General features: G+C 39.2%; 1 protein-coding gene and 1 long non-coding RNA gene across 4 annotated transcripts in view; one reads left to right on the top strand and one right to left on the bottom strand.

The window, feature by feature from the left end:
- PDE7B (phosphodiesterase 7B) overlaps window positions 1-23,442 on the bottom strand; it is a 173,238-nt gene that overhangs the window by 39,044 nt on the left and 110,752 nt on the right. The window lies entirely within an intron of this gene.
- LOC113960431 lies at window positions 3,227-19,292 on the top strand. 2 transcript variants are annotated; one of them, XR_003532033.1, is made up of 4 exons: window positions 3,227-3,412; window positions 16,244-16,390; window positions 17,426-17,586; window positions 17,794-19,292. It is a non-coding gene; the product is annotated as an uncharacterized LOC113960431 (long non-coding RNA). The 2 variants fall into 2 exon arrangements; XR_003532032.1 differs by having other exon boundaries at window positions 17,739-19,292.

Genomic DNA, 23,442 nt, shown 5'->3' with positions numbered 1-23,442 from the left:
AGCAAAGCCAAGGACCTGAAGTCATGGCAAATTACTGATGATTCCAATCAGCTATTTTACATTTTCTACAGATAATATAAGTTTGGGCTGTCTCTAGCACTATAGGAATCTATATGCACAATAAATCTGCATCTCTGATCACTTAGAAAAAGCCACTAAAATCTTTATATTCTATGATTATTAACTTTATCCTCAGGGAAGGCAAGTTTCTGATGAGTCGAAGATGTTATCAAGTAGCTCTACCTCATGAATGTGTTATTTCAAAATACTTCACCAGGTGCCACCTAGTCTCTCTCTCCATCATTAGAGGAAGATTAGTTAGGAAATGATGGCGAGTTAAATCAACCACACCTCTCTTCCTCCATTTTTTCTTGGCTCACATATTTGGAAAACATTTACATACTTCCCTATTACTTTTAATTACATCTAAGTACACTCAACAGAGACACTAAGAATAGGAATTGCACCAGAGGTACAACATATCACACGGTTTTTAATGTCCAAGAGGTGAGAGCCATTCATGGCAACACACCAGATTTTCTTTTTGTCATTTTGACAGAGGACTTTGAGGGCAACTTTCATCAGTCCACCAGAGCTTTACATCTCTTTGCTCTCCACCTTAAAATCAAGCTAAACAATTGTTCGGACAATTTATGCTATTAGCAGTTTTAGATAAATAATCCCTTTCAGAGTAAAAGGAAGGATTCGTTGGAAACAAGGCAGGAAATTTTGACAGCTCATTGTGTTCCCAAATGAAACAAGCAGGGTGAAGGGAAATGGCCAGGGTACAGGTTCTCTTGACTGCTTTGGGCTGAAGATGCAAGGCTGGGACATCTGCGGCCACAAACACGAAGGGCTGCGCTCTCACTGGCGCCAAGTTGCCGCAGGAGCTTCCAGCAGTGACATCTCCCAGGGGCTGCTGTGCTCCTGAATTTTACTCAGTCCTTGTTAAAACAGACAAGAAAGCAAACCAAACAAACCAAAGCAACCTACAAAAGGAGCCTGTGCAGTGCATGCTGTGACTGACATGCATGACAGCTTACAGGCATGAGAAAATAGGCTATGGGGCAAGAACGACAGCACTCTGGCAGCCACAGCATCAACAGGATTTCAAGATGATTCAGAAGGGTTAAGAAAAAAATGAGGCAGCTCTTAACTGCCTGTCACATCTGGAGGAAAAAGCCATTTGCACAGAGCAAAACAACTTCTCCGAGATTTGCCTTAAATGATGTGCTATTCAATTTCACTGAGCAAGCACAACAAATTAGGAGAGAAAATAGGGCCGTAGCTGTGACAAAACAACAGAGCAGCTTCATGCAACAGAAGTTAGAATGAACCACCAAATTTTTTATTTTATTTAGCACACAGCTCCATGTGCTAAGTCAGGAATACCACAGCAAATTCACAAGCGGTTATATCTATTTATTCTAGTCAAGCTTTTCTACAGTCTTCATCCCAATATTTTTTAAATGGAGTATTTTAGAGCATGTACTGCAGCAGTGACTACTTTTCATGGAAAACCAAGTGGCAGAAGTAAGGCCTCTTGTGGACTCCATGGAGCCCCTGGTTCCTCCACTATTTCAGTTATGAAAAGGCTTGGGATTTCTGAGTTAAAGGAAGAGGAGTTGTTTATGTTTTAAGCATCAATCTGGTTTTAGTGGAAAGCTTTCTAGAAGAGGGAAGTGTTGCTGCATAAAAGCAGCAAAGTGAAAAGTTTCCAGAATTACTGGAATTATATTTTATTTGAAGAGGTTGAATGCTTGTTCATGGTGATTTGTGCTTGTTTGGATTATTTTCATTTTGTTGTAATAGGGCTATAAATTTACTGTAAATTCTTGTTCGCAGAAAGCATTTTATAAGGATTTCCTCGTGTATCAGTTCTTCAGTAAAAAGGACATTTCCTCTGAACAGACAACAGCAAAACTGATCTTAGGGGTTACAGAGACAGGATGACTCCTCTTCCCATCAGGAGAAACTGGGCCAGCCATCTCACATCATTAACTTGTAAGTACTGAATTTTCAAACATGCAAACATTCCAAAACATGAGGTTTTCTGTGCCATACACTGCATGGATCTACCATATCTGCTAATAGTCCTTATGAGCTAATAAGTAATGATTTCATCCAATGCTTTCTGCAGTTTTGTTTCCAAATGCTCTGCAAAGGAAGGTAACTGTTGGTACACCTTTTTTACAAAAAGAGGATAAAATGATGGTGTAGAAACCATAATTTCCCCTGTAGTGGTCCTACCCCATGAATGAATTATTTTTATTTATTTATTACCAATCAACTACTTGAATTTCAGCTATTCAAAGTTCTTTTTCCAGGCCTGCAAACGTTGCAGATGAGACATTTCACACATCCTCCTTTCTTAGTACTTTGAAGTGAATGGTGGTTCTTATGTTCAACATAAACTATCGGCACTGTTTGACTGTACCTGTAGCTCTAATTTCTGTCCTCCTTTACTGACCAAAATCCATACCACTGTTGTATCTTAATCTCTCAAACAGAATAATAACCACTCCTTGTGCCAATCAGTAAAATGCAAGAAAGAGAAGTTGACAATCTTCATAAAACCCTTCTCAATACTGGAATTCTCCTGGTAAGTTTGTTTTTGCACTGATGCACACCCTATCTGGATATATGGGAAGATCCTAAGATCCACAGGCATGCCTTTAGCAGTTGTCCATGCTGACAAATGAACAAGTTAAATGAGTATTATACAGACACTTTTGAAATCCTCCCTTAAACCGTATCGTATCATATCATATCAATAACTCCGGTGAAAAGATTCTGAACTGAAGTATCTTGAGGCACAGCTCTTACAACATGCAGACTTTGGAAAAGTTCTTGTAGACAACTGAAATCCAAGAGGATAAGAAAACTGCCATAGAGAACCATATAACAGTAGTCATCAGAAATTCAGATACTGAAGCAGTACCCACATTTCCCTCTTCACAGACCTGTTTGTTCTTGCATGAGCAAACGCAGAGCCTGCAATCTCTGACTGACAAAATGCCCAGTCAATTAGGACAGACAATCTTGCACGGGCTAAAGAAGGTAGCTTTACAACATGCCAATATGTTATAATGCACTGGAAACACTTTCAATTGTCTCTGAGTTTGATAATGGGCTATGAATTATTGCCTTAAGGTCAAATATATTTCACATACTCATAGGTGTAAGTCAGTGGAGAGGAACAGCTGCCTCCGCCCAGTGACTAACACTTAAAGAGCCTGAATTACCTTTCAGAGATGTGTGTTTTTGTCTTTGACTGCAGATGGAGTCTAAGATGCCTCTGTTCCTAAATTAGGTGCCACAATTATAAGCAGAGCATAGCTGGAGAAGAAACTGAGACCTCATCCAAGAGGATTGTATTCAGACAGCTGAGACCACACCAGACCTCTTATCTGTAAGTATGCCTTTCAACTGTGATTATCCCTGTGACTATTTATTTTGAAATAAATATAACAGATGCATACACCTTTAGCTCCCATCAGTGGAGGCACACCCTCAAAACACGTACGTACCGTGTACGCACATCATCATGCGTAGTATTATTCCACAGCTCAGTTAAACAAAAATGACCATTTGCAATAGCACTCAGAGTACTGCTCTGGATAAAATGCAGTAATGTATCTCTTTGATATTACTGTGTGATACTTAACTTTCAGTATTTTCTAGACAAAAATACAAAAAATTATCTAAAAGTTTAGATCAAGTGCTAAACCACGGGACATAAAGACAGAAAGAGAGTGTAAGAACAGGCAAATCGCACAGCCTGCTTAATCACAAATTTTTCTTTTTGAAGACATGAGAAATTCAGATATAGGAGTTTACCAACACAAATTTTGCAAAATTCAGCCAATGGCTTTCACACGTAGATGAAAAGGACAAGTGTTGCTATCCAGCAGGAAAGAATAAAGAGTTATTGAACTAAAGCTAGGAGACAGGTCTTGAAAAAAAGAATCCAACGAGAAAGCACAGAGACTTGTATAAACATAGCATTGTAAGTGCAGAAGACAGAAGTCATGTATCACTCCCTCCATACATGAAAGGCAGACCATCTTGACTTCGGTAAATATTTTCCTTGAACTGTATTGTACTGAGAAGGCCATCTACTATCTAGAGGGGCTGAACTCACTAGTAACAGATGAAAATAAAAGCCTGGGAGAACAGGCAGCTAGGAGGAGACAGGCTTCTGATTTTTTGGGGTTTTTTTTTGAGCGATCCATTTATCATTTCCACTCTTACCTGCAGTTTACAGTACTCACACACAGTAGCATATGACTGACGGCATCTTTAGAGTCTCACGCTGTTGTGATTCTGAATGAAAGCACTTTGGCTGAATTCAGGCTTACCATACTGCTGCTGCTCAGCATGGTTCAGGACAGTAAAAGAGGTCCTAGGACACTTTGCTGGATCAGGAAACCAGACTTACAGCAGACAGGATCCTCTTAGCAAAGTGGATATTACCATTTCTAGTTCTAATGCTAAGAACGACTTGTTTGTATTTTGAAGGTTTTATAGAGCATTATTGGTGGGGCATTTTGGCATTTCTGTCTCCAAATATTGATCACTGACTTTCCAGGGAAAGTGGATAATAACATAGATAGGGAACTCAATTGTTTTGATATTCTTGTCTTCCTAAATGGTTTGATAGCCTGTACATTGCTCTGTATCAGAGGATGGGACCTGTGCTAACAGAATCAGGTTCTTGCATTGCTATCATTCCTACTGCTCTAGAGCCCTGCTGGCAAGTGGCAAAACTTACTGGTTTCCTTACAAATGGAACTGAATCATAAATAACACTTAAAATGAAAGGATACATCTTGAGATGTTAAGAGCTGTAATAAAAGTAATAACAGCCACAGCATAGTCTTAGCAACAGGTAGTAGGTTGCATTACCATGGCAACTTTGAAGATAATATCTTACTATCATGCTACTCCCATCTCTCTCCCAAATAAATTACAGCATAAATAAAAGCACATTACTGGTTATTCAGTTGGTAATTTTTTTATTCTAGTCTTCAGCTAGGCTCCCAACTACTGAAATAAACATGTATTTAATAAAAAACTTGTAAGACGTACACTTTCATTTTGTGTAAAAGAAAAGGCACGAAGGACCTGTTTTTTTATTCAAAACCAATGTCAAAACCAGTGCCAATAGCATTCAGATCTCTACGCCCAGTGCATCAGGGGAAGCTACTTCCATTGTTATTCCCCAAAAATAAGGATTTTCTTCACTCATACATACATCAAGACCCTAAGTTATCCCAAATATAAATTACATTTTCTTAACTGTAATACCATTCAATATATAGATGCTCTTTCAGAGACACCTTTGCATTTGCCTATGTATTGCAACTTAACTGAGTTCTCTCAAATACCTACATCTTACCTTATTACATGGATTTCTGATTTGAGCATTGTCAATGCTTTAAAGAAAACACAATCAGACTCCTTGAATCTACCAGTGAGAGTTTTGCAGTTGAAGAAGAGATTCTTTTTCAGCAGAAAGCATGGGTAATTGTAAAGCATTTATTCAACTAAGTTTGTTCTGCCTTCTATTATTTTGCCTTCTCATTTCTCACCCACTAAAAATATTTGTTAAGTGATCTTTTAAATTAATTTTTTTATTTTTTTATTCTACAATTTCCTCAAGAATCATTGTTTGCAAGAATCATTGTATGCAATGGGTTGCATTGACTGAGCCACAAGGTATCATTCTCATTTTCTCTTAAGGTACTGTTATGTAGAAAATCAGAAACTGGTTGATGTTACAATCCATGGATATCTAGCATAGTCATTGACTAAAATTTGGCATATTATATATACTTTGTTTATGTAAAGTAACAATGGATATAATGACATAAATATTAATTGAAAAATGCTGCTAATTCCAAAGTGGAATGGAACAAATGGAGTTTGTTTTCTTTTTAAACTGTTCAATAATTTGATTTTAACTCTTGTTTCTGAGAAAGAGAGAGCACACTTGGAATTAAAATGCAGGATGACAATCATAAGCCCTGAGCTCATTTCCTGATTTCTTATGGAACAAATTGTTTTCTTTTCATGCCTCAGTTTTCCACTTCTGTGTTTTGTTTGTTCTGAGTAGACAGCAATTTCTCTAATGCAGGGCCTCAGTAATTCAACACCATTTTCTACCTGCAGTCCTGGTTCTGGTTTCTACATTACCACAATTCAAACACTAATTATCTCTGCTTTTTGTAAAACCAACAGTTAAGTTAGACAACACAGAAAGAAAATGAATGCAGAGGATTTTACTCATGCCATCAAATCAAAATTTGCTTTCAACTCTTTAACAGTACACTTAAGAAAATTTCCCTCTATTTCCACAGCTTTGCCCACAAGATTTCTATACCCTCCCTTTCCAATTAAACCACAAAACATACGGGGTTAAAACCATAAGTAGTAACACAGCAATTGCCATTACAGCAACACATCACTTACATTTGAAACACCTACCATCAGCCAAAACCTAAAGTCTATCAGTATTTTAACAGAGTGGCAGTCAGCCTGTGGAGCCAAGTAGCTAAAGCTCAAGATCTTTTGAATTTGCTCCCTTCTGACTTTATCCTGGAATCGCATGGCTGCCATTCACCTCACACAGGAGGAGATTCAGTCTCTGCTGATTCAGTCTGCCTCCCCGTATCTAATGTATGGTGTTTGTACAACCCTTTAAGTACATAGCCAACTTTAGAGATCATATACAATGCAGTAAATTAGTCTCAATCTTATGCATCAGCCACAGGGTGATCCTTCCTTGTTCATCTCTGCATGTTCTTCATCTCCTCTCTTCCAATTCCTCTCTGTTCTATACATAAATACATATATATATGCACATATTCCTAAACCATATGTGACCCTTCTTCCCTGTCTTTGACTCAGTGGTAATTCAGCCTCCCCTCTACTTCCTGCCTTCTCCTAAGGCTGGAATACTGCCTGGTGGTGTTGCACCCAGTCCAGCAGCATTGGCCACTTATTCTTCCCAATGGGACTCTCCCAGAGTCTTCATGGCTGGGAGAGAGCAATGAAAGGGGGAAGGAGGAGGAGGAAGCACTGAGCTTTGGCTCGGCAGCACAAGGAGGTGCCTGTAATATCTTGCAGAGAACTACTCACGACCTGAAGCTTTGCTCTGATCAAAAGCTTTGTCTACACAGGAGACTGCAGGAACGAATGTCTGAGGTTACCGATTTTTGTTTGTACATTATATATTGCAATAATTATTTTTTTTTTGTATTCAAAAGCAGTATCTATGGCAAAGAGCTGTAAATATTCTTTCTTATTGGTTTGGCATTTGGTTTAGTATCTCTGGGGAACATAAAAATACCTCCATAACTCAGTGAATCATTGATCATAAGGCAAGAGAATTTTGTCCAAAATAAGCACAGGTAACCTTAGCATTATTTGCTGATTCAAGATGAGTATTTCCTGAGATAGTCCACATTTTATCATGTAATAATTCATAATAAAAAATTATTATTTTAATTAAAAAATAGATGTATATAATTGTAGATAATACAACTATTTGGAGTGGAACCTTTTCCATTTTGAATAAAACTGCATCAAGTAGAAGCTACTACTGGTTGGAAAATACTTTTCCTGTTACATCATATTTTTCAAATAATTAACGGGATCTTAAAAAAAAAAAAAGGAAAGAAAAAAGAAGAAAGAAAAACCAAATTATCAAATCCAGAACCCTAATCTGGCTAGAATTTAGCAAATATGCTACCTCTTGCAAATAAGCAGATCATTGATCTGGACCATCCTTGCTCTGTATTACGCATTTTAAAATTTAAAACTTCAGTTCTAGATCAATCTCATGTTACTCAAACATTAACCTAGTCTCTGTGTCCCATTCACTGTTATGGTTCAGTTGCCTTAAATATCTATTTCTAAAGTACAGTTAAACAGCAGTTTACTTTCTTCATGGCACATTCTTAAGAAAGATAAGCATGAAGTGGCTCAAAGAAAAATAATTACCTACATATTTTTGTAATTACAACACACTTGATAAACACATCTAATTAGGTGCTTCCCATGGGCAAAGACTGGTGTTTCCCCAGAACTTGTTTTTGTGTTTCCTGGAATGGCTGAACCCTGACCATGACAACAAGCAGCAGGAGCAAGTGGCATTTGGGCTTCTTCCCCAGGTGGCAACCACAGCTTTGCTGAGCCCAGCAATTGTGCAAGCTGCTACCAGAGAGCCTCTGCCCAACTTCTTAGGGTGAATATGGGGCTCTACCTCAGCTCTTTATTCCAGAAACTTTATCATCTGAAAAGAAGAGCAACTAGCAAGATATGCAGAGAGGGTTAAACATGGCTTACTGTAGCCCATTTCAAGGATCCTAAACATCACCATCTTCCCTCATCCCATAATTATGTACACCGAGTCTTGATTTCACTTTGACAAACAATACTGTCCCATAAAGGACCTGCAACAAACATCACCTTTTGTGAGGAAAGGCCAAGCATACCTGAGGGGAGGGAAATTCTGTCTTGCCCTGGAAGCTAATGGATTGTGCTGGACCTCTTGCTCAGGAGGATGGACAGAGTAGGGGAGAGAAAGAATTTTTCTCCTTCCTCCTACTCTGTACCTATTTCTACAAAAAGTGAAGAAAAAAATCTGGCTTTCAGACAGTGAACTACTTGCTGCTCAACCTTATTACACGTTGGATTAATAATCTTCCAAAACCACCATGAAAGGACAAAACCATGAATCCACATTCTAAAAATTGTACTACTGATTAATCTGCTAATTGTCCTAACCCAGCAGTCTCCACTTATGAACAACTGCACTGGAGTTATACCTAAAAACCAAATCTGCAATTCAGGCCCCTCGTGGCATAAACCTTGCCAAAGTTTTATTTACTGTGTCAGAATCAAGAACCAAGAGGCATATGCAGGCACCCCACACCGAAGGAAGCCAGGGAGGAAACTTCCTGGGGATGCTGGCAGTCCAGGTCATGCCGGCACCATACCCTTTCTGGAAGCCAAAAAACACTGTAAAAACTTCCTATTTCATGTCTTCCAATTACTTCATCCTTTATGAAGTGTCCTTAGCAAATATATTTAATTTTATAACTTTAAGGCTAGCTTTATATTTGAAGTTTCCACTAAAAGCCCTGTGCATTTACTCCCTAGTTTTAGCTAATAGAGAAAACCAACAAAACCAAACTAGCAACAAAAATATTAACATTTCAGACTTCTTTACATGAGAAATACCTGGTCCTCTGATGGACAGCATACATGGTAACACTGCCTTTCTCCACAACTAGGGCTGAAAACAGAAGCTAGGCTTTTGTCTCCTGTGTTTTAACATACTCTTAGGAAATTCAAATAATTGCTCAAGTCTTTCAGAAAGAGGGAGAAACTGCAACCTAAACTTTTTAATTCAACAATCAAAGACACTTTTGTGGGTGGAGGCAAAAAATACTGCAAGAGATGTTATTATAAATCCCAAAGGAACAATAAAGTATGCAAACAGTAATTTAATTTTGTTTTGTCTCAAGATTTACCTTTCAATTACAGCTTAGTATCCCAAGAGTTCTTTCTTAGATATTCATTGAACAGATCCTTTTCTGAGCAATCCAGCTGCTCAGGCTCCTCCTAAAATAATATTTTAAAGGAGAAAGCGCAAGACAGCACTTCAGTATTTATTCTTCACAAACCTCTGTAAATTCCAATCAAGAGTAACTCTGGCAGAGACTTTTTGGCATGTGCATATGAAGACACATAAAAAGGATTTCTTGACTCATGCTCTTGTGTAACTCATACTAAGCAGCCATGGGTTTTTTTCCTTTTGTTGGTTTGGTTTTTTTCCTTTGTTTTGTTCTGGGAATGCAAGACATAACACAGAAAAAGCAGTAAGATTGCTCTCTTTTTCTTCAAAATGGATTAGCTTGAAGTAACATTCAGAAAAACGTTTTGGTTTTCCTAGACTCTACCTTAACAGTATATTCAGTAGCTAAGGGCTTCCAAAGAAAAATCAAGATCTGTATGAAAATAATCTTAACTAGTTGGACTCTACTTCCAAATGATATCTAATATAAAGGTTCTTCAAATTAGGTTATGAATGTATTACACAAAAGCAATTCAGAAACTGCTAGAAAGTTCGTTCCCCAAATATTTGTCTGACTCACAAAACCAGTGAAACACTTACCTAAACACTTGAAATTTTTGAAAAAGTTAAATTTTAATTTGGTTCTATGCTGAAAAGTCCATGAATATCTGTAAGAATCAGCTCATCATTATCACACTACTGAATAATGTCATAAAATTTTGTCTATAGTCATAAAACTGACTAATGTTTTGGATCGGGCTCTAATACCAGATGTATATTACTGGGAAAAACACCGTACTCTGTGAGTTCCCAAACAAGTGTAGCAAGTTAATGTACATTGTATTCACGGATATTCAAACACAGATCCTATATCAACTACATGGCAAAAAACATTGATTATAACTCTACCAGCAGACAGAAGCGGGCCTAAAATCCTAACAAAGGATGCATATTCGAGTTCACCTTGAAGTAAGTCTCCCGTTTTCTTCCTCCCCAATACCAACAGCTGACTAATTCTCTCTCCAGAATGCAACACGAAGGGATTGGTATAGAGAAAAATAAATCGATTCTTCCAGTACCATCTTATTTGTGTAGAAACTTCACTGCAGCTGTGAGCTTATACTTCAGATTAGTTGTTTCAGTACGAGATGTTCCTATTCTCTCTGTTTTTATGAAATAAAGCTCAGCAAATATTTTTTTTCCCCAGATATAGGAATGACAGTTTTTCACTAGATCTCAGGTTTCAAGTCCTGGTGCCTTCAGTCCCTGTGTTGGTTCCTGCAGTTGATCTGAGCTCTGCTGACCCATCTCCAGGTATCCCACCAGCCATGGATGCAGGAAGATCTTGTGCAAAAGGGGTAGTGGAGGTGGCCACATGTGGTTACTCCCCACATAGGAGTTGAACAGCCTGCTCTGCTTTTTCACCTGAAAAGATTAATCTGATTTTCCTGAACTGACTTTCTATTCGAATATAAAAGGGGCAAATAATTTCATCTCTATGGAAATGGGATTCTGGAGGTGACAGTCACCTTCCCATTCCTTGATCATATCTGTGTTAGTCTGGGGAAGTGTTGGGAGTAACAAGAAGAAAGGAAAAGGTTGTCCTGAGCCTTCCACACAAGGAACAGCCCATGCAGTGCTCCCCCGGGCCCCTAGAGGAGAGGTAGCAGTCACTATTCCCTAATCTTTCATTTTCAGAAACTGAGTGACTGCTTCTGCACTTAGATGCTGCAGTCTTCAGATACTGCAGGAACCACTGGGGTCAGTGAAAGAATCTAAGTTGTTGGAGTTGGTGCAGTGTGAAAACAAACTCAGGCAAACAGGATCCTATCAAAATTATAAAGACAAGCTATTCTGTTTGCATAATACTAATGAGTCCTGAAATTTCAGATCAGAAACTGAATTGGAAAGTGCAGCTTGAAAAAATCCCATATATCTAAGACCTCCATCCAGTAGCCACAGAACTTCATCTCCTGAAAACAAGAAGAGAGAACCTCAGACAGTCATGTCAGGCTGCAAGGAAATCCACCAGAGACCAATACACTTTTCAAATAATAGATACAAAATTCATTTACTATTTTTTTTTCCCTAGTCAGGTAAAAACCTGAAGTGGAACAGAAAGAAACTGCAAAAGATTGAGGTTAATATATATTTTCTAAAATGAAATATATGTAACTGTGAATAAGAAGTAAGGCTTGTTTCCATTTTCAACATACTAACGCATACAAAGGAAAAATACTATATTATATACTAATATCTGGAGATATTAGTGAAGATGGAGAAACTGAACTGTGTTTCAGCAAATCATGGGTTTTGGTAGGGTAGGAAATTATTAATTTGGGCAGTACCCTATCTAGCAGTTGTAAAAGGTACGATATCTGATTTTCTTTCTCTACAAAATGAGCTTCTCAGAGAAAAACACAGGTATCTAAACCAGAGTAGTACAGAGACTGTTATTTGAGTTTCTTTCACAACTAGAAGGTACTGGAAGAAGAATCACCTTTGCCAACAACCTTTGTAGTATTACTTAAAATCATCAGAAAATGTGCATGATCATAAAGAAAAACAATAGTTATAGAGTACTGTAGTGGGTTTCTGCGGCTGGGTTTTGGTAGCAGGAGGGGCTACAGGGGTGGCTTCTGTTAGAAGCTGCTAGAAGCTTCCCCTGTCCCGTGGAGCCAATGCCAGCCAGCTCCAGGATGGACTTCCTGCTGCTGGCTAAGGCCAAGCCAATTAGAAGTAATAGCAACACCTCTGTGATAACATATTTAAGAACAGAAAGATTGTAGCGCAGAAGAAATCACAGCTACAGAAGAGTGGAGTGAGAACATGGGAATAACAACGTAGACACCAAGATTAGTGCAGGAGAGCGAGGAGTGCTCCAGGCACTGGAGCTGAGTCCCCTGCAACCCATGGTGCAGACCATGGTGGAGCAGCTGTGCCCCTGCAGCCCATGGAGGACCATCAGGGTTCAGAGACCCACCTGTAGCCCATAGAGGATCATTGGAGTGTGGAGACCCACCTGCAACCCATGAAGGAACGCATGCTGGAGCAGGTGGATGCATGAAAGAAGCTGTGACCCCATGGGAGGCCCAGGATGGAGCAGGGTCCTGCCGAAGACCTGTGGCCTGTGGAGAGGGAAGCCCATGCAGGAGCAGGTTTTTCCCAGGTAGGACTTGTGGCCCCTGTGGGGAACCCACATTACTACAGCTCATTCATGAAGCACTGCACTCCATGGAGGAGTGACCCACGGGACAGGAGTTTGGGAAGAACTGCTGCCTGAGGGATGGACTCAGGCTGGAGAAGTCCATCAAGGACTGTCTCCTGTGGAAGGGACCCCATGAGAGCAGGGGAAGAACTCCTCTCCCTGAGCAGCAGCAGAACCAACAAATGACCATAATCCCCATTCCCCGTCCCCCTGCACCACTGGGGGAGAGGAGGGAGAACATCGAAGGAAGAAGGGGTGGGGGGAAGATGTTTTTAAGACTATTTCTCACTCTTTGGCTCTTATCCTGTTAGTAATAAATTTAAGTACTATCCTCACTTGGAGTCTGTTTTGCCTGTGAAGGTAATCAGTAAGCGACCTCTCCCAGTTCTTATCTCTACTCATGAATTCTTAGCTGGTTTTTTTCTCTCTCCTCTGTCCACTTGCAGAGGGAGACAGTAAGAGAGCAGCTTTAGTGGGTACCTGGTATCTGGCCAGGGTCAACCCACTACCAGTACAAGTGCTTTCTTTACACTACATTTAGGAGAGAGCAGAGGGAGTGGGGGGAGATCAAAAGCAACTATACTATTCTTTCCTCACTGTTCAGAACTTCTTTCCTTGATACTTTTTCTCTGCGATTTTATATGCTAAGACTTACCATATTTTTTGTTGAAATAAATTTTAGCTTTTATGAAATCCTATGTCATCTAATCAATAGTGGAGCAGGCTACTATTAAATATGAGAATTTTTCTACAAATATTGACATTACGTACAGTAAAAATAAATGTACGGATAAAATCCTCTTAACATGATAGGGTATTTTCAAGTATCTTCAGAGGATTTCACATCCTACTCCTTGAAGGACAATATATTCCCTGACCAAAACAGTCTTACACATTTGATAGACTCTCAGAAGAAATTCTTTAACAATCTTAATTCTCTAATCTTATCAACAGTAAAAAATATATTCAGTTTACTGAAAGCTCTTTTGCACATCCAAGAAAGCTTCATCTCTACCAGTTCTTCAAAGGCTTTTATTATTTTACACAGTACAATAAACCTTCAGTAAGACCTTCTGTTTTACTGTCACATCCATATGAATGCTTACGCTACTGAAAGAATTTGAGGGGGGATTTTCCCCTCACAATTTTATTTTTTTCAAAATACCAGGCACTTAACATTTCAGATTTATCATAACTAGTTTTATACTCAAATACTGCCAGCGATATGTGTTTGCTTTTGTTTTTAAGAGTAAAAGTCTTAAACATCATCTGCCTGGCAAGCTATCTGCTCCATCTGTGAGCAGCCCTTCAGTTTGCAAGTTCCTGCCTAATTGCTGCAGACAGATGTTGTCCTGCTGTAGCTATAGACATGTAGAGGCTCCTGCCATGTTAATTGACTGGCTTAAAGATATTCCTTTCACTAGTTCAGAAACCTAAAAACCCTTATACACAGCAGAAATGCGAGGTCTCACCTTACCTCCATTTTCTTTCCTAAATGCAATGTTTCTATATAACCCCTCAGTTGCTCAGTGGCATTTAGTCAGAAGATCCCCAGATAACTTACATGTTATTATTTTGCATTGTATAGTTCATAGTAGAGCTTTTCTATTACTATATGAAATTTTTTCCCCTACCATGAATCCATACTGCTCTGGATAAACAAATCTAACATGTTACTAGTTTGTCAATACTAATGAGAACTAATCAATTCCTATGAATGAAATATGTAGAGAAGACAAGCAGTCTCTTCTTTTAATAGTATTACAAATATCTTTGCTTTCTTCCAGGAGGAGGGAGTCTCTCCCCCTTAAGGGCATTGATTAAACAACCCTTGTAATGAGTTTGCTAACTTTTTTGTGTGCTGCTTTCTGTAGCTATCAGCCAACTTGACTGATCAAGGGCTCAACTCATAACCTGCCTACTGCCTTTTCCCCCCAACACAGAATGCTTAGAAAATAGTTCCCCCAATATCTGGGGGAGAGGGGACTGCACACAGCAGCATGCCTCATGTTCTCAGGTATCTTCTGCAGACCACTCTATAAATGCATGTCTTATAATGTCAGAATATTACATCTCTCAGCTTCATATAAAGAAAGGCTTTTCATCCCTTCAACAGTTACTGAAATAATTTTTATTGGCTTATCTTTTCTACCATAATTTACTAAGCCCTAGCCCTCTTATACTATCTTCAGGACATCAATCCACTCCTTTCCTAAACATAGACATTAACCTGGCCAGTGCTTATATAAACGTGTTGAACATCACCAAGGAATATCACCTACTACAAAGTGTGGTAGGAATTTCATAGATGAAAACTGCTTTTATTTCTCTGACGTGAGAAGGAACCATCATCGAGGTTACTTTTCCACTGTCTTCAGTAAGGCCTCATCTTCCTTTGCCTCTCCTTTGTCTTTTCACCTTTAAATATATTATAGTAAGGAAGGCCAGGTGAGTTACCTTTGTTAGCCAATCAGTTATAGGTCTCATCTACTTTATCATTTCCTCTTTTCTTTTTTTTTTCCTTCTTTACCCAACATGTGGAAATTTAGCCTATCATGCTGACATATGTTTAACCTCTCCTCACCCAAGCAGTGGTTTCTTTTACAGATATTTTTGGACAACTACTCTGAGAGATCAGCATCATAGTATACTTGCCAGAAACTACTTTTCTCCAGAGTAACCTATTAATGCACGGTAATGATATGTGACTTCTCTAAAGGCTATATTGACAAACCAAGTGGCAATGTTGGCCATGAATTAAATCAGACTGGTATAGCATTTCAGTAGCCAGGTACCTGAACAGTCCTCCAATGGGAAGAAAAGCAAAGCTCAAAGAAAGATAAATATAAACATGTATTTACACACATTTAAAATACATTTTAATGCAAAAAAAAAAAAATCTAAACAAATTTTAAAGATTTTTAACACATGATGTCTCCCACAGCAGTGAATTGATGAGGTAGTCAAAATGGTTTCTGTGTGTATTTTATCAAGGGAAACAAAGGTTTAAACATTGCAAATATTTCAGGAACATGCCCCTTTCCCAAAACTTTTTTACCTGCAATAACTTAAGATGAAAGAGTTTCACAAAAAGATTGAAATTCAGGAAATAAACTTTCCTCTCATTCTCTTGTTTATACTTATATTCACTGGGAAAACAGATGTTTGGGGATTAACTGAAAGAAAACATGTATATTCTACTCCTGTTATGTCTTCAAGAAACACCAAAGATTTTTTAATGTGACTAATGGTTAAGATCATAAAATATGCGAGTTTTTTTAACTACCCTCGTTAGAGGTTGCTTTCCTTTGCAAAGCCTTCTACAAATGGTCAGACAGATCCTGACCAGTCCAAAATACAGGAATAACACCAGACTTTTCCTGTTAATGAATGTAAACTAGGCTGAGTTCATTCTTACGCAGCTGTTAAATATAAAATCCATTTTACAGATGGCACACCAATGCTGGAAACTGAAACTGTCTTCTGAGAATACATTAAGTCCAAACTCCTTCATATCAAACACTGTTCATCCTTTACCTGACTATTAATTAAAAGAACTAATTCTGCACTTCAGAAAAAAGGCAGAGAACAAGCAGGTAAGTGCTGTGCCCAGGCAATTGCAACAGACAAACAAATGAAAACAGTCATGATCCCCAAATGTGACTTGTTTTAAAGCAAATTAATGTTGACACTCAAAAAGTCCCTGTATTTATACTCATGTCACTAAATGATCCTACAACACAGTTTTGAGTTTCCATGACACAAAAATCACTACAACATGCAGATTAAGGTGCAGGGCTGGATCTGAGTTTTGGGATTCTTCTAATGACATCTAATGGAGGGGGTAGGTCCTGGTTCTGGGCTTCAGTCCACAAATAGGCCATGTCCTAGTGCCACTTTATTTTTCCACTTGGACAGAATAAAAGGCAAGTCTAATTGTAGGTGTAATTGAAGCCTTCCACCCATCGGGTCAACGCTCACTGCTCTACAGTAATTTTTCATGATCTGTAAGGCAGAGGCAATAGACAAGAGGCATTAACCAAAACCCACTCATAACTAAGGAAAGTGCTGATACAGAGAACTGAAAAATCAGACGAAAATTAACCAAATAGCTGGGGCAAACAGCATTATGTCCTTGAAGCAAATGAGCATTCATCTAGCATTTATTCCATCTTCATAGTCTATGAATAGTTATCTCTCACTAGAGTTTTGAACCTCAAATTACAATATTTCATTAAACCTTCTCAGACTTTAGTATAAATACCACTGTAGAAATAGGATGCCTTTCCACTAGGAGAGGTATTAGTCTTGAGGAGGTCACATTGATAAGTAGAAGTCACTTTGAAAAAGAACTTACACACTGGTTGAAGCAAGACAGCAGACAGCAGTCAGCATACAGGACACGGATCCTAAACGGCTGCAATGTACTCAAAAGGTTACTGAACAACTGCACAAGAGGAAACAATGCACAGAGCACACCCAAACTGTGAAGCAGGCACAGAGAACACTGCAGTACAGATGGCTGCTTCAAAAGATGTAAATGCAAACAAAACACCCTACTGTCTAGGACATGATGTTCTTGAGTGTGTGATGGCTAGTGTGACATCTTTAAAAATATATCATTTTTTTAGGTATGAAAGATGATATGTAATTATTTCTTCACGGCCCTGCAGCAGGTCCAACATCCTTCCTTCTTTGTGTGAAAAATCTATTACAATCGACTCTGAGCCTCCATAATTGTTCTCCATTAGTAATGGTTTACGTGATATTACAGCTGTCACTGAATGTCAAGGTAATTTCCCCATTTTCTTTCTTCGAATCTTTTTAGAAATTTTAGTTTAAAAGAGTACCTACTGTAAACATGTTCTAACAGAGGAGACTGATAAAGAAAAACAAATCCTAAAGGACATGAGACAGTAATTTTATAATATCTTGTCATTACAGAATTGACATTATTCAGTTCTAGCTATGAAGACTTTGTATTTCTTTTTCACCCAAGGAAACATAGTGAGGAATGAAGAATTCAGTTTTCTGATCTGACAATGGCACCAGGACAGGGTGGAACAATCTGTCACTCTGCTTGGAAACTCGATAACGTGATGCTTTTAATTCACACAGCTTCAGTGCTTCTTAAAAAACCCAAAGTTAATTTTCATAAAAGGCATTTCTGAGGATTACACACCAAACCTGGGTTTTGGTCCTGCAGGCCTGAAAACTACCAGAAAGAGAATAGGCCTCCAATTTCCAGCTGCAAGCCTGGAGGAGAAACAGGCGCTGGAATTGAGCCTGCCTCCCACACCACTGTTGCTGTTGGAAGAGCGTGGCACACTGGTATATGACATGGCAAGCTGGCAGAGCAGCACGGAGTGAAAACATCATGGCTGTATACATGCCTGTGAGACACTGGACCCAAAAGGGATGTCATATAAGCATCAAAGGAGTTGTTCTAGATTAAGTTGGATAGACCTGAGTCTGGGTACAAGAACCCAGACTACAGGTACAGCTTCTCGGTGGGTATGACTGATGCAGCTGCTTATGGTGGTAATGACAACAGACTTGTTAAGAGTGTCTTCTCAAGACCTAGAGACCCAAGCTATGTCCTGCATTTCTGCATCTGACAAATATAGTCAGTCACTATGTCATCACTGACATTTAATTAGGAAGATTAAGATTCAGAGAGAAATACATATGAGAGTGGTTCATAATGCCATTTAGACATGGAAACTGAAGTTTGGAAAATCATAAAAGGTATGAAGAACGTACTGGCTGACACAATTGGACCACTGCTTTTAAAATTGTTCCTAAAGCAAATTTATGAAAGCATAAGTGAACTTAAAAAGGAATAAGATCAATTGGAAACCTGCCCTGGGCAGATTTGGTTTCATTTTGAATAATCCATCTTTCTTCCAAACACAAGCCTCATTGATTATCACTACAGAGGAAACCTGTTTTCCTTTAAAAAGTAATTAAGAGTAAGTTGGTTTGTGTTTACTTCTCCGTAGCCAAGTCTCCACATCGTACAACAACCACTATCATTTACACTATTATGTGAACCTCTCAGGGTGATTAATAGGGAATTTTGAGGGCTCTGCTGGCCCAGAGGATGATGCTCTGTTATTCCTGAGGATCACACTGAAGATCAGGACAGAACCACTCAGAGGGAGCTAAAAGGGAACAGCTGCAGCCACAATGACCACGCTGTGACTGAACAGAGCAATTCACTCCTAACAGCTCCATGCTGTCTGTATCAAGCTATCAAGAGCAGCACATCCTACTTGGAAAAAATATTCATCTGTCAAGTAGTAATTTTTCAAATAAGATTAAAGAAGCAGTTCTCAGAGGCTTCAGACTATATCAAAGGTTGTTTGTCCCTAACAACCAAAGTGGGGAAAATTCTGTGATACTATTCTGTATTGAGGAGGGAGACCAAGAGAAAAGTAGAAGGCTGTTTTAAGCTGTAATTCATTACAGATTAAAAAAGCCCAAACCACTCCCTCAATCCACAAAATACAAAAATTATAAGCCTCCAACGTGGTAGAGCATATCCTTAATGCTTTAGTATGTGGAAGGAGAATACCATTTATGTAGAATAAGGAAACTGCCCAAAACCATGGTCAACAGTTACACATACTGAGTATTAGGAGAGACATCAAAATAATGCTTCAATTGCTAACTACTTCATGAGAAGTGGCAAACAGACAAAACTCAGGTGAGTTTTGTTCTTCCTTTTGTTCTTTCTTTTACTTTTTCTTATTCTTACTTTTCACCATCACACCAAAGAAAGAACAGTTGCACAGGTCAAGAAATAAAAAGGTGTTAGGCAGAAGTGGGGCAAATTAGTTGTGTACTGTGTTGGGTGTCACTTAATGTTGGGTCCTGCAGCACCAAGCTCTCCTCCAAGAACTCAGGCAGGACAAAAAGGAAGGAGGGGGAAGGACTGCTCCCTCTCCATACAACCACAATGGGAAGGGGTTGGGTTAAGCAGCAAGAGCTGTATTTGCTTGCCCTCTGCTTGGTTCGTTTATGCTATCAGAGCTGCTGGGTGCTGGCAGCGGAGCAGGCTAAGGGCCAGGCCTGCCACGTACATTGTGTTTTTGCACATGAGGGTGCTTATGGATGCTCTTACTTTGGGAACGTAAGAAATAAAGGCAGCTTGGGAAAGGGAGTGGACTTAAAAGTGAAGACTAGGTTTCTCTTCTACTGTCACTGAGGTGAGGGCTCCCATTGACCCATCCCAGCCTTCCAACAACATATCTGGGGAGGTCAACCTAGGGAACAGAACTCCCACTCACAGTTGCTACATCCCTCTGAGCTCTCTCAGCCTGTTTCTTCACATGCCCATCTGCTTCTCCCAGAGCTTCCACCCCTCTGCATGGCCTGACAAGCCCTACCAGCCTTTCTCAGCCTTTCTTGTCCTCAATTTCTTTTACTGGCACCAAAATATTGAGCTCTGCTGCCGTCAAAGGTAAGAACAGAATATGTGTTCCTTTGTCTTTGTTCTTGGAGCACCAAATAGTTTTACCTTGTCTATCAAGAAACCTTGAGCTGGCTCTAGATCAGACCATCACAAACTAGCCTCACCAGAGTCTAGCAGAACATAAAGGCTGAGAGAAAATTATTTCCCTACATCTAATACTTAAATGTAAGCATTTGCATATAGCTACATGTCTCAGCTCCCATTATAGTCAAAGTCGTAAGTCAGTGGAGCCCAGAGAAGTATTTAGTTGACTCGATTTCCTCTGGCTATACCTTGAAGCATCTTAACTTTGAGCTGAATCACTGACACCTAGTGATCAAGAACAAAATTCTCTAGAAGGACTACAGCTCTAGGACAAGCTGTATAGAAAGGAGATAACTGTTAAATGCTGGGAGTAATTTAGAATAGTATGCAAAATTCTATTAGATTCACCCTAATTTTTCTTTGTGGAAGGGATACAATAAAATATTTTCAAATGTTATCTGACACAAAACTAATTGGATTTAAAGGCTATTCGTTCAACAGTACCAAGGGGAAAAAGAAACATCCAAATAGGTTTTCAACAGAAACCTATTTTCTGGGTATTGCTGAAGAACACTTAAGCTTTCAGTATGCTTTCTCATTGTAAATTCATACTTCCCCAGTCTTAACTCATAAAAAAAATAACATACTAAAACATTTGCTTTTCACAGCAAGCTGTGTTTAAACTCAACTAATTAAACTAAACTCTTAGCAAGAAAATACTAAGAGTACATAACTATCCTTTGTGAAGTAAAAACTCAGAAACCATTCATTACCACAGTAATTATATAATAATTGTGGTCAAATTAATTGAGCTACATACTATGATGCCCATATCTGAATATTTACTTTTAGCTTACCACACTTCATTAACTACCATCTCATACATCCTTAAGCAGTACGTGAGATGCTCGCAGGCTGTACAAACCCACTGAAAGACAAGAAAATATCTTTTTTCAGCTTCCCTAAAACTACATAATCTTTGCTATCTGAAACCAGTGAATACTAATTTAAAGGCTCCTGTTGTCTTTCCAAATTCAGTCCCACAATGTAAATGTAAAACCCACCACACTTGTGAAGTATCTAATGCTTATACTTCACTGCACCTGCTCAGCAGTTATGTGCAACAAGAGAAAATGAGGATTTTCACCACAGAAGTAAAAAAATTATATTTGAAATGTGTGTATGTGCAGAAAGTGCAATTTGAGTCAATATGACAGTTTACTCAGCTAACTGAGCAACACTATGGTTGCCTATTTGATGTTCAGTGCATTTTCATACATAGATGAAACTCTGCTTGGTTAAAGAAATTAGTGCTAAAATGAACAGTTTTCATGGCTGGAGATACAGTTTTCCTTTAATTTCTTGCCTTTAGATGGAGAAGGCTAATGGAAAGGTAACACTTTTGGTGTTAGCAAAGAATCACAAAGACAGTTAAATTACATTTTGACTGGATTGGAAATACTGAGGGAATAGTCCATCTCAAAGTATTTTTTCTCAGTTTACACTAGATTTTAGGTAAAGAACTTTGATGGGCTTTAAATTTAAACAAATCTACCATCTTCAGGTCAGGAGTAAAATTACTTTAAGACACTTCTTTACTAGCACATAACATCAATGGCTTTGACTATTCCATATACGTAAGGTAGACTGCTAAGGTTCAAATCCAGTCAAAGATCACATAGCCTTGTATGATTCAGTCTTCATGTCCATCCTCAAAACAATACTGAGATAAGACTTCTTTGCAGGCTTTGTGTAAGCGTACATTTCAACTAGTGTGGGCCAAACCTTGAACTGTAGGGGAAACAAGTAAAATGCTAGTAAACCCAAAAAGCAAAGAGAACTTTCTTCATGATCTCAGAAAACACTGTTCTCAGTGTGCAGTTTATCTGTCTTTTGGGGTACCCCCCTGCAATTTCTAAGAAGTGGCTCTAAAATAAGAAACACGACAGAATGTATTTGAACCATGGGTCACCAGCAGGACCAGGGAAGTGATTATTCCCCTGTACTCAGTGCTGGTGAGGCCACACTTTGAGTACTGTGTCCAGTTCTGGGCCCCTCATTCAGGAAGGATGTTGAAGAAGGATGCTGCAGCATGTTCAAAGAAGGGCAATGAGGCTGGTGAAGGGACTTGAGCACAGGTCCTATGAGAAGAAGCTGAGGGAGCTGGGGTTGTTTAGCCCAGAGAGGAAGAGGCTCAGGGGAGACCTCATCACTCTCTACAACTACCTGAAAGGAGGCTGTAGCCGCGTGGGCATTGGTCTCTTCTCCCAGGCAACCAGCAGTAGGACAAGAGGACACAGTCTTAAGCTGCGCCAGGGGAGGTTTAGGGCGGACATTTGGAAGAAGTTCTACAGGAGACAGAGTGACTGGGCATTGGAATGGACTCCTCAGGAAGGTGGTGGAAGGCGGAGGTGTTTAAGAAAAGACTGGACGTAGCACTTAGTACCATGGTCTAGTTGACAAGGGGGTGTTTGGTCATAGGTTGGACTCAGTGATCTCAGAGGTCTTTTCTAACCTAGCTGATTCTGTGATTCTGTGACTGTTTTCTGTGATTTTCACCTTACACTCACAAGGACTCTATGGAGAGGAGGATGATTTTCTCATCACTGCTGTTAAGAGAGATGGGTGCATTCTGTGCTCTTCTAGAGGGTTTTTTTTTCTGCTCTAACTGCTCTTGTTACCAGTCTAAAGGGAATTCTACCTTTAGTAGATACCTCTGACCAATCATCATTATTTTCAAGTCCGTGGCTCAGTGACAAAGCCTCTCATTTGAAGAAGGAATTTTTTCTCTCATCAGGTTGTTTTCCCACCTTTGCTCTTCTGCATTTCCTTTGTTCATCCACCTGTCTTTTCGAGAGAGATGTATAAAGTTAAAAATATACAGCACTGGACACCCTGCCTTTCTGCAATCTGCCACCCACTTTTGTGCACAAACTCCATGCTCCAGCATTAGCAGCAGAGTGGAATCCATGGGGCGCTGCATGAGAGGGCAGGGAGTTTCTCCCACCCAATTGATTGTGTAAATGTGTGTTTACTGCAGAAGTGACAAAGTTTTTGACAGCTCAGGGATGATCAAGAGCCTGGAAGATATCTCTGTTAAAGCAGAAGGAAAATGGTGGGTAAATAAAGCAAATGCATGCTTACCAT

The sequence above is a fragment of the Corapipo altera genome, unplaced genomic scaffold (genome assembly GCF_003945725.1).
Source record: "Corapipo altera isolate COAL_440 unplaced genomic scaffold, ASM394572v1 2b, whole genome shotgun sequence".
Taxonomy (NCBI): Eukaryota; Metazoa; Chordata; class Aves; order Passeriformes; family Pipridae; genus Corapipo; species Corapipo altera.
This window is presented reverse-complemented; position numbering and strand designations above follow the sequence as displayed.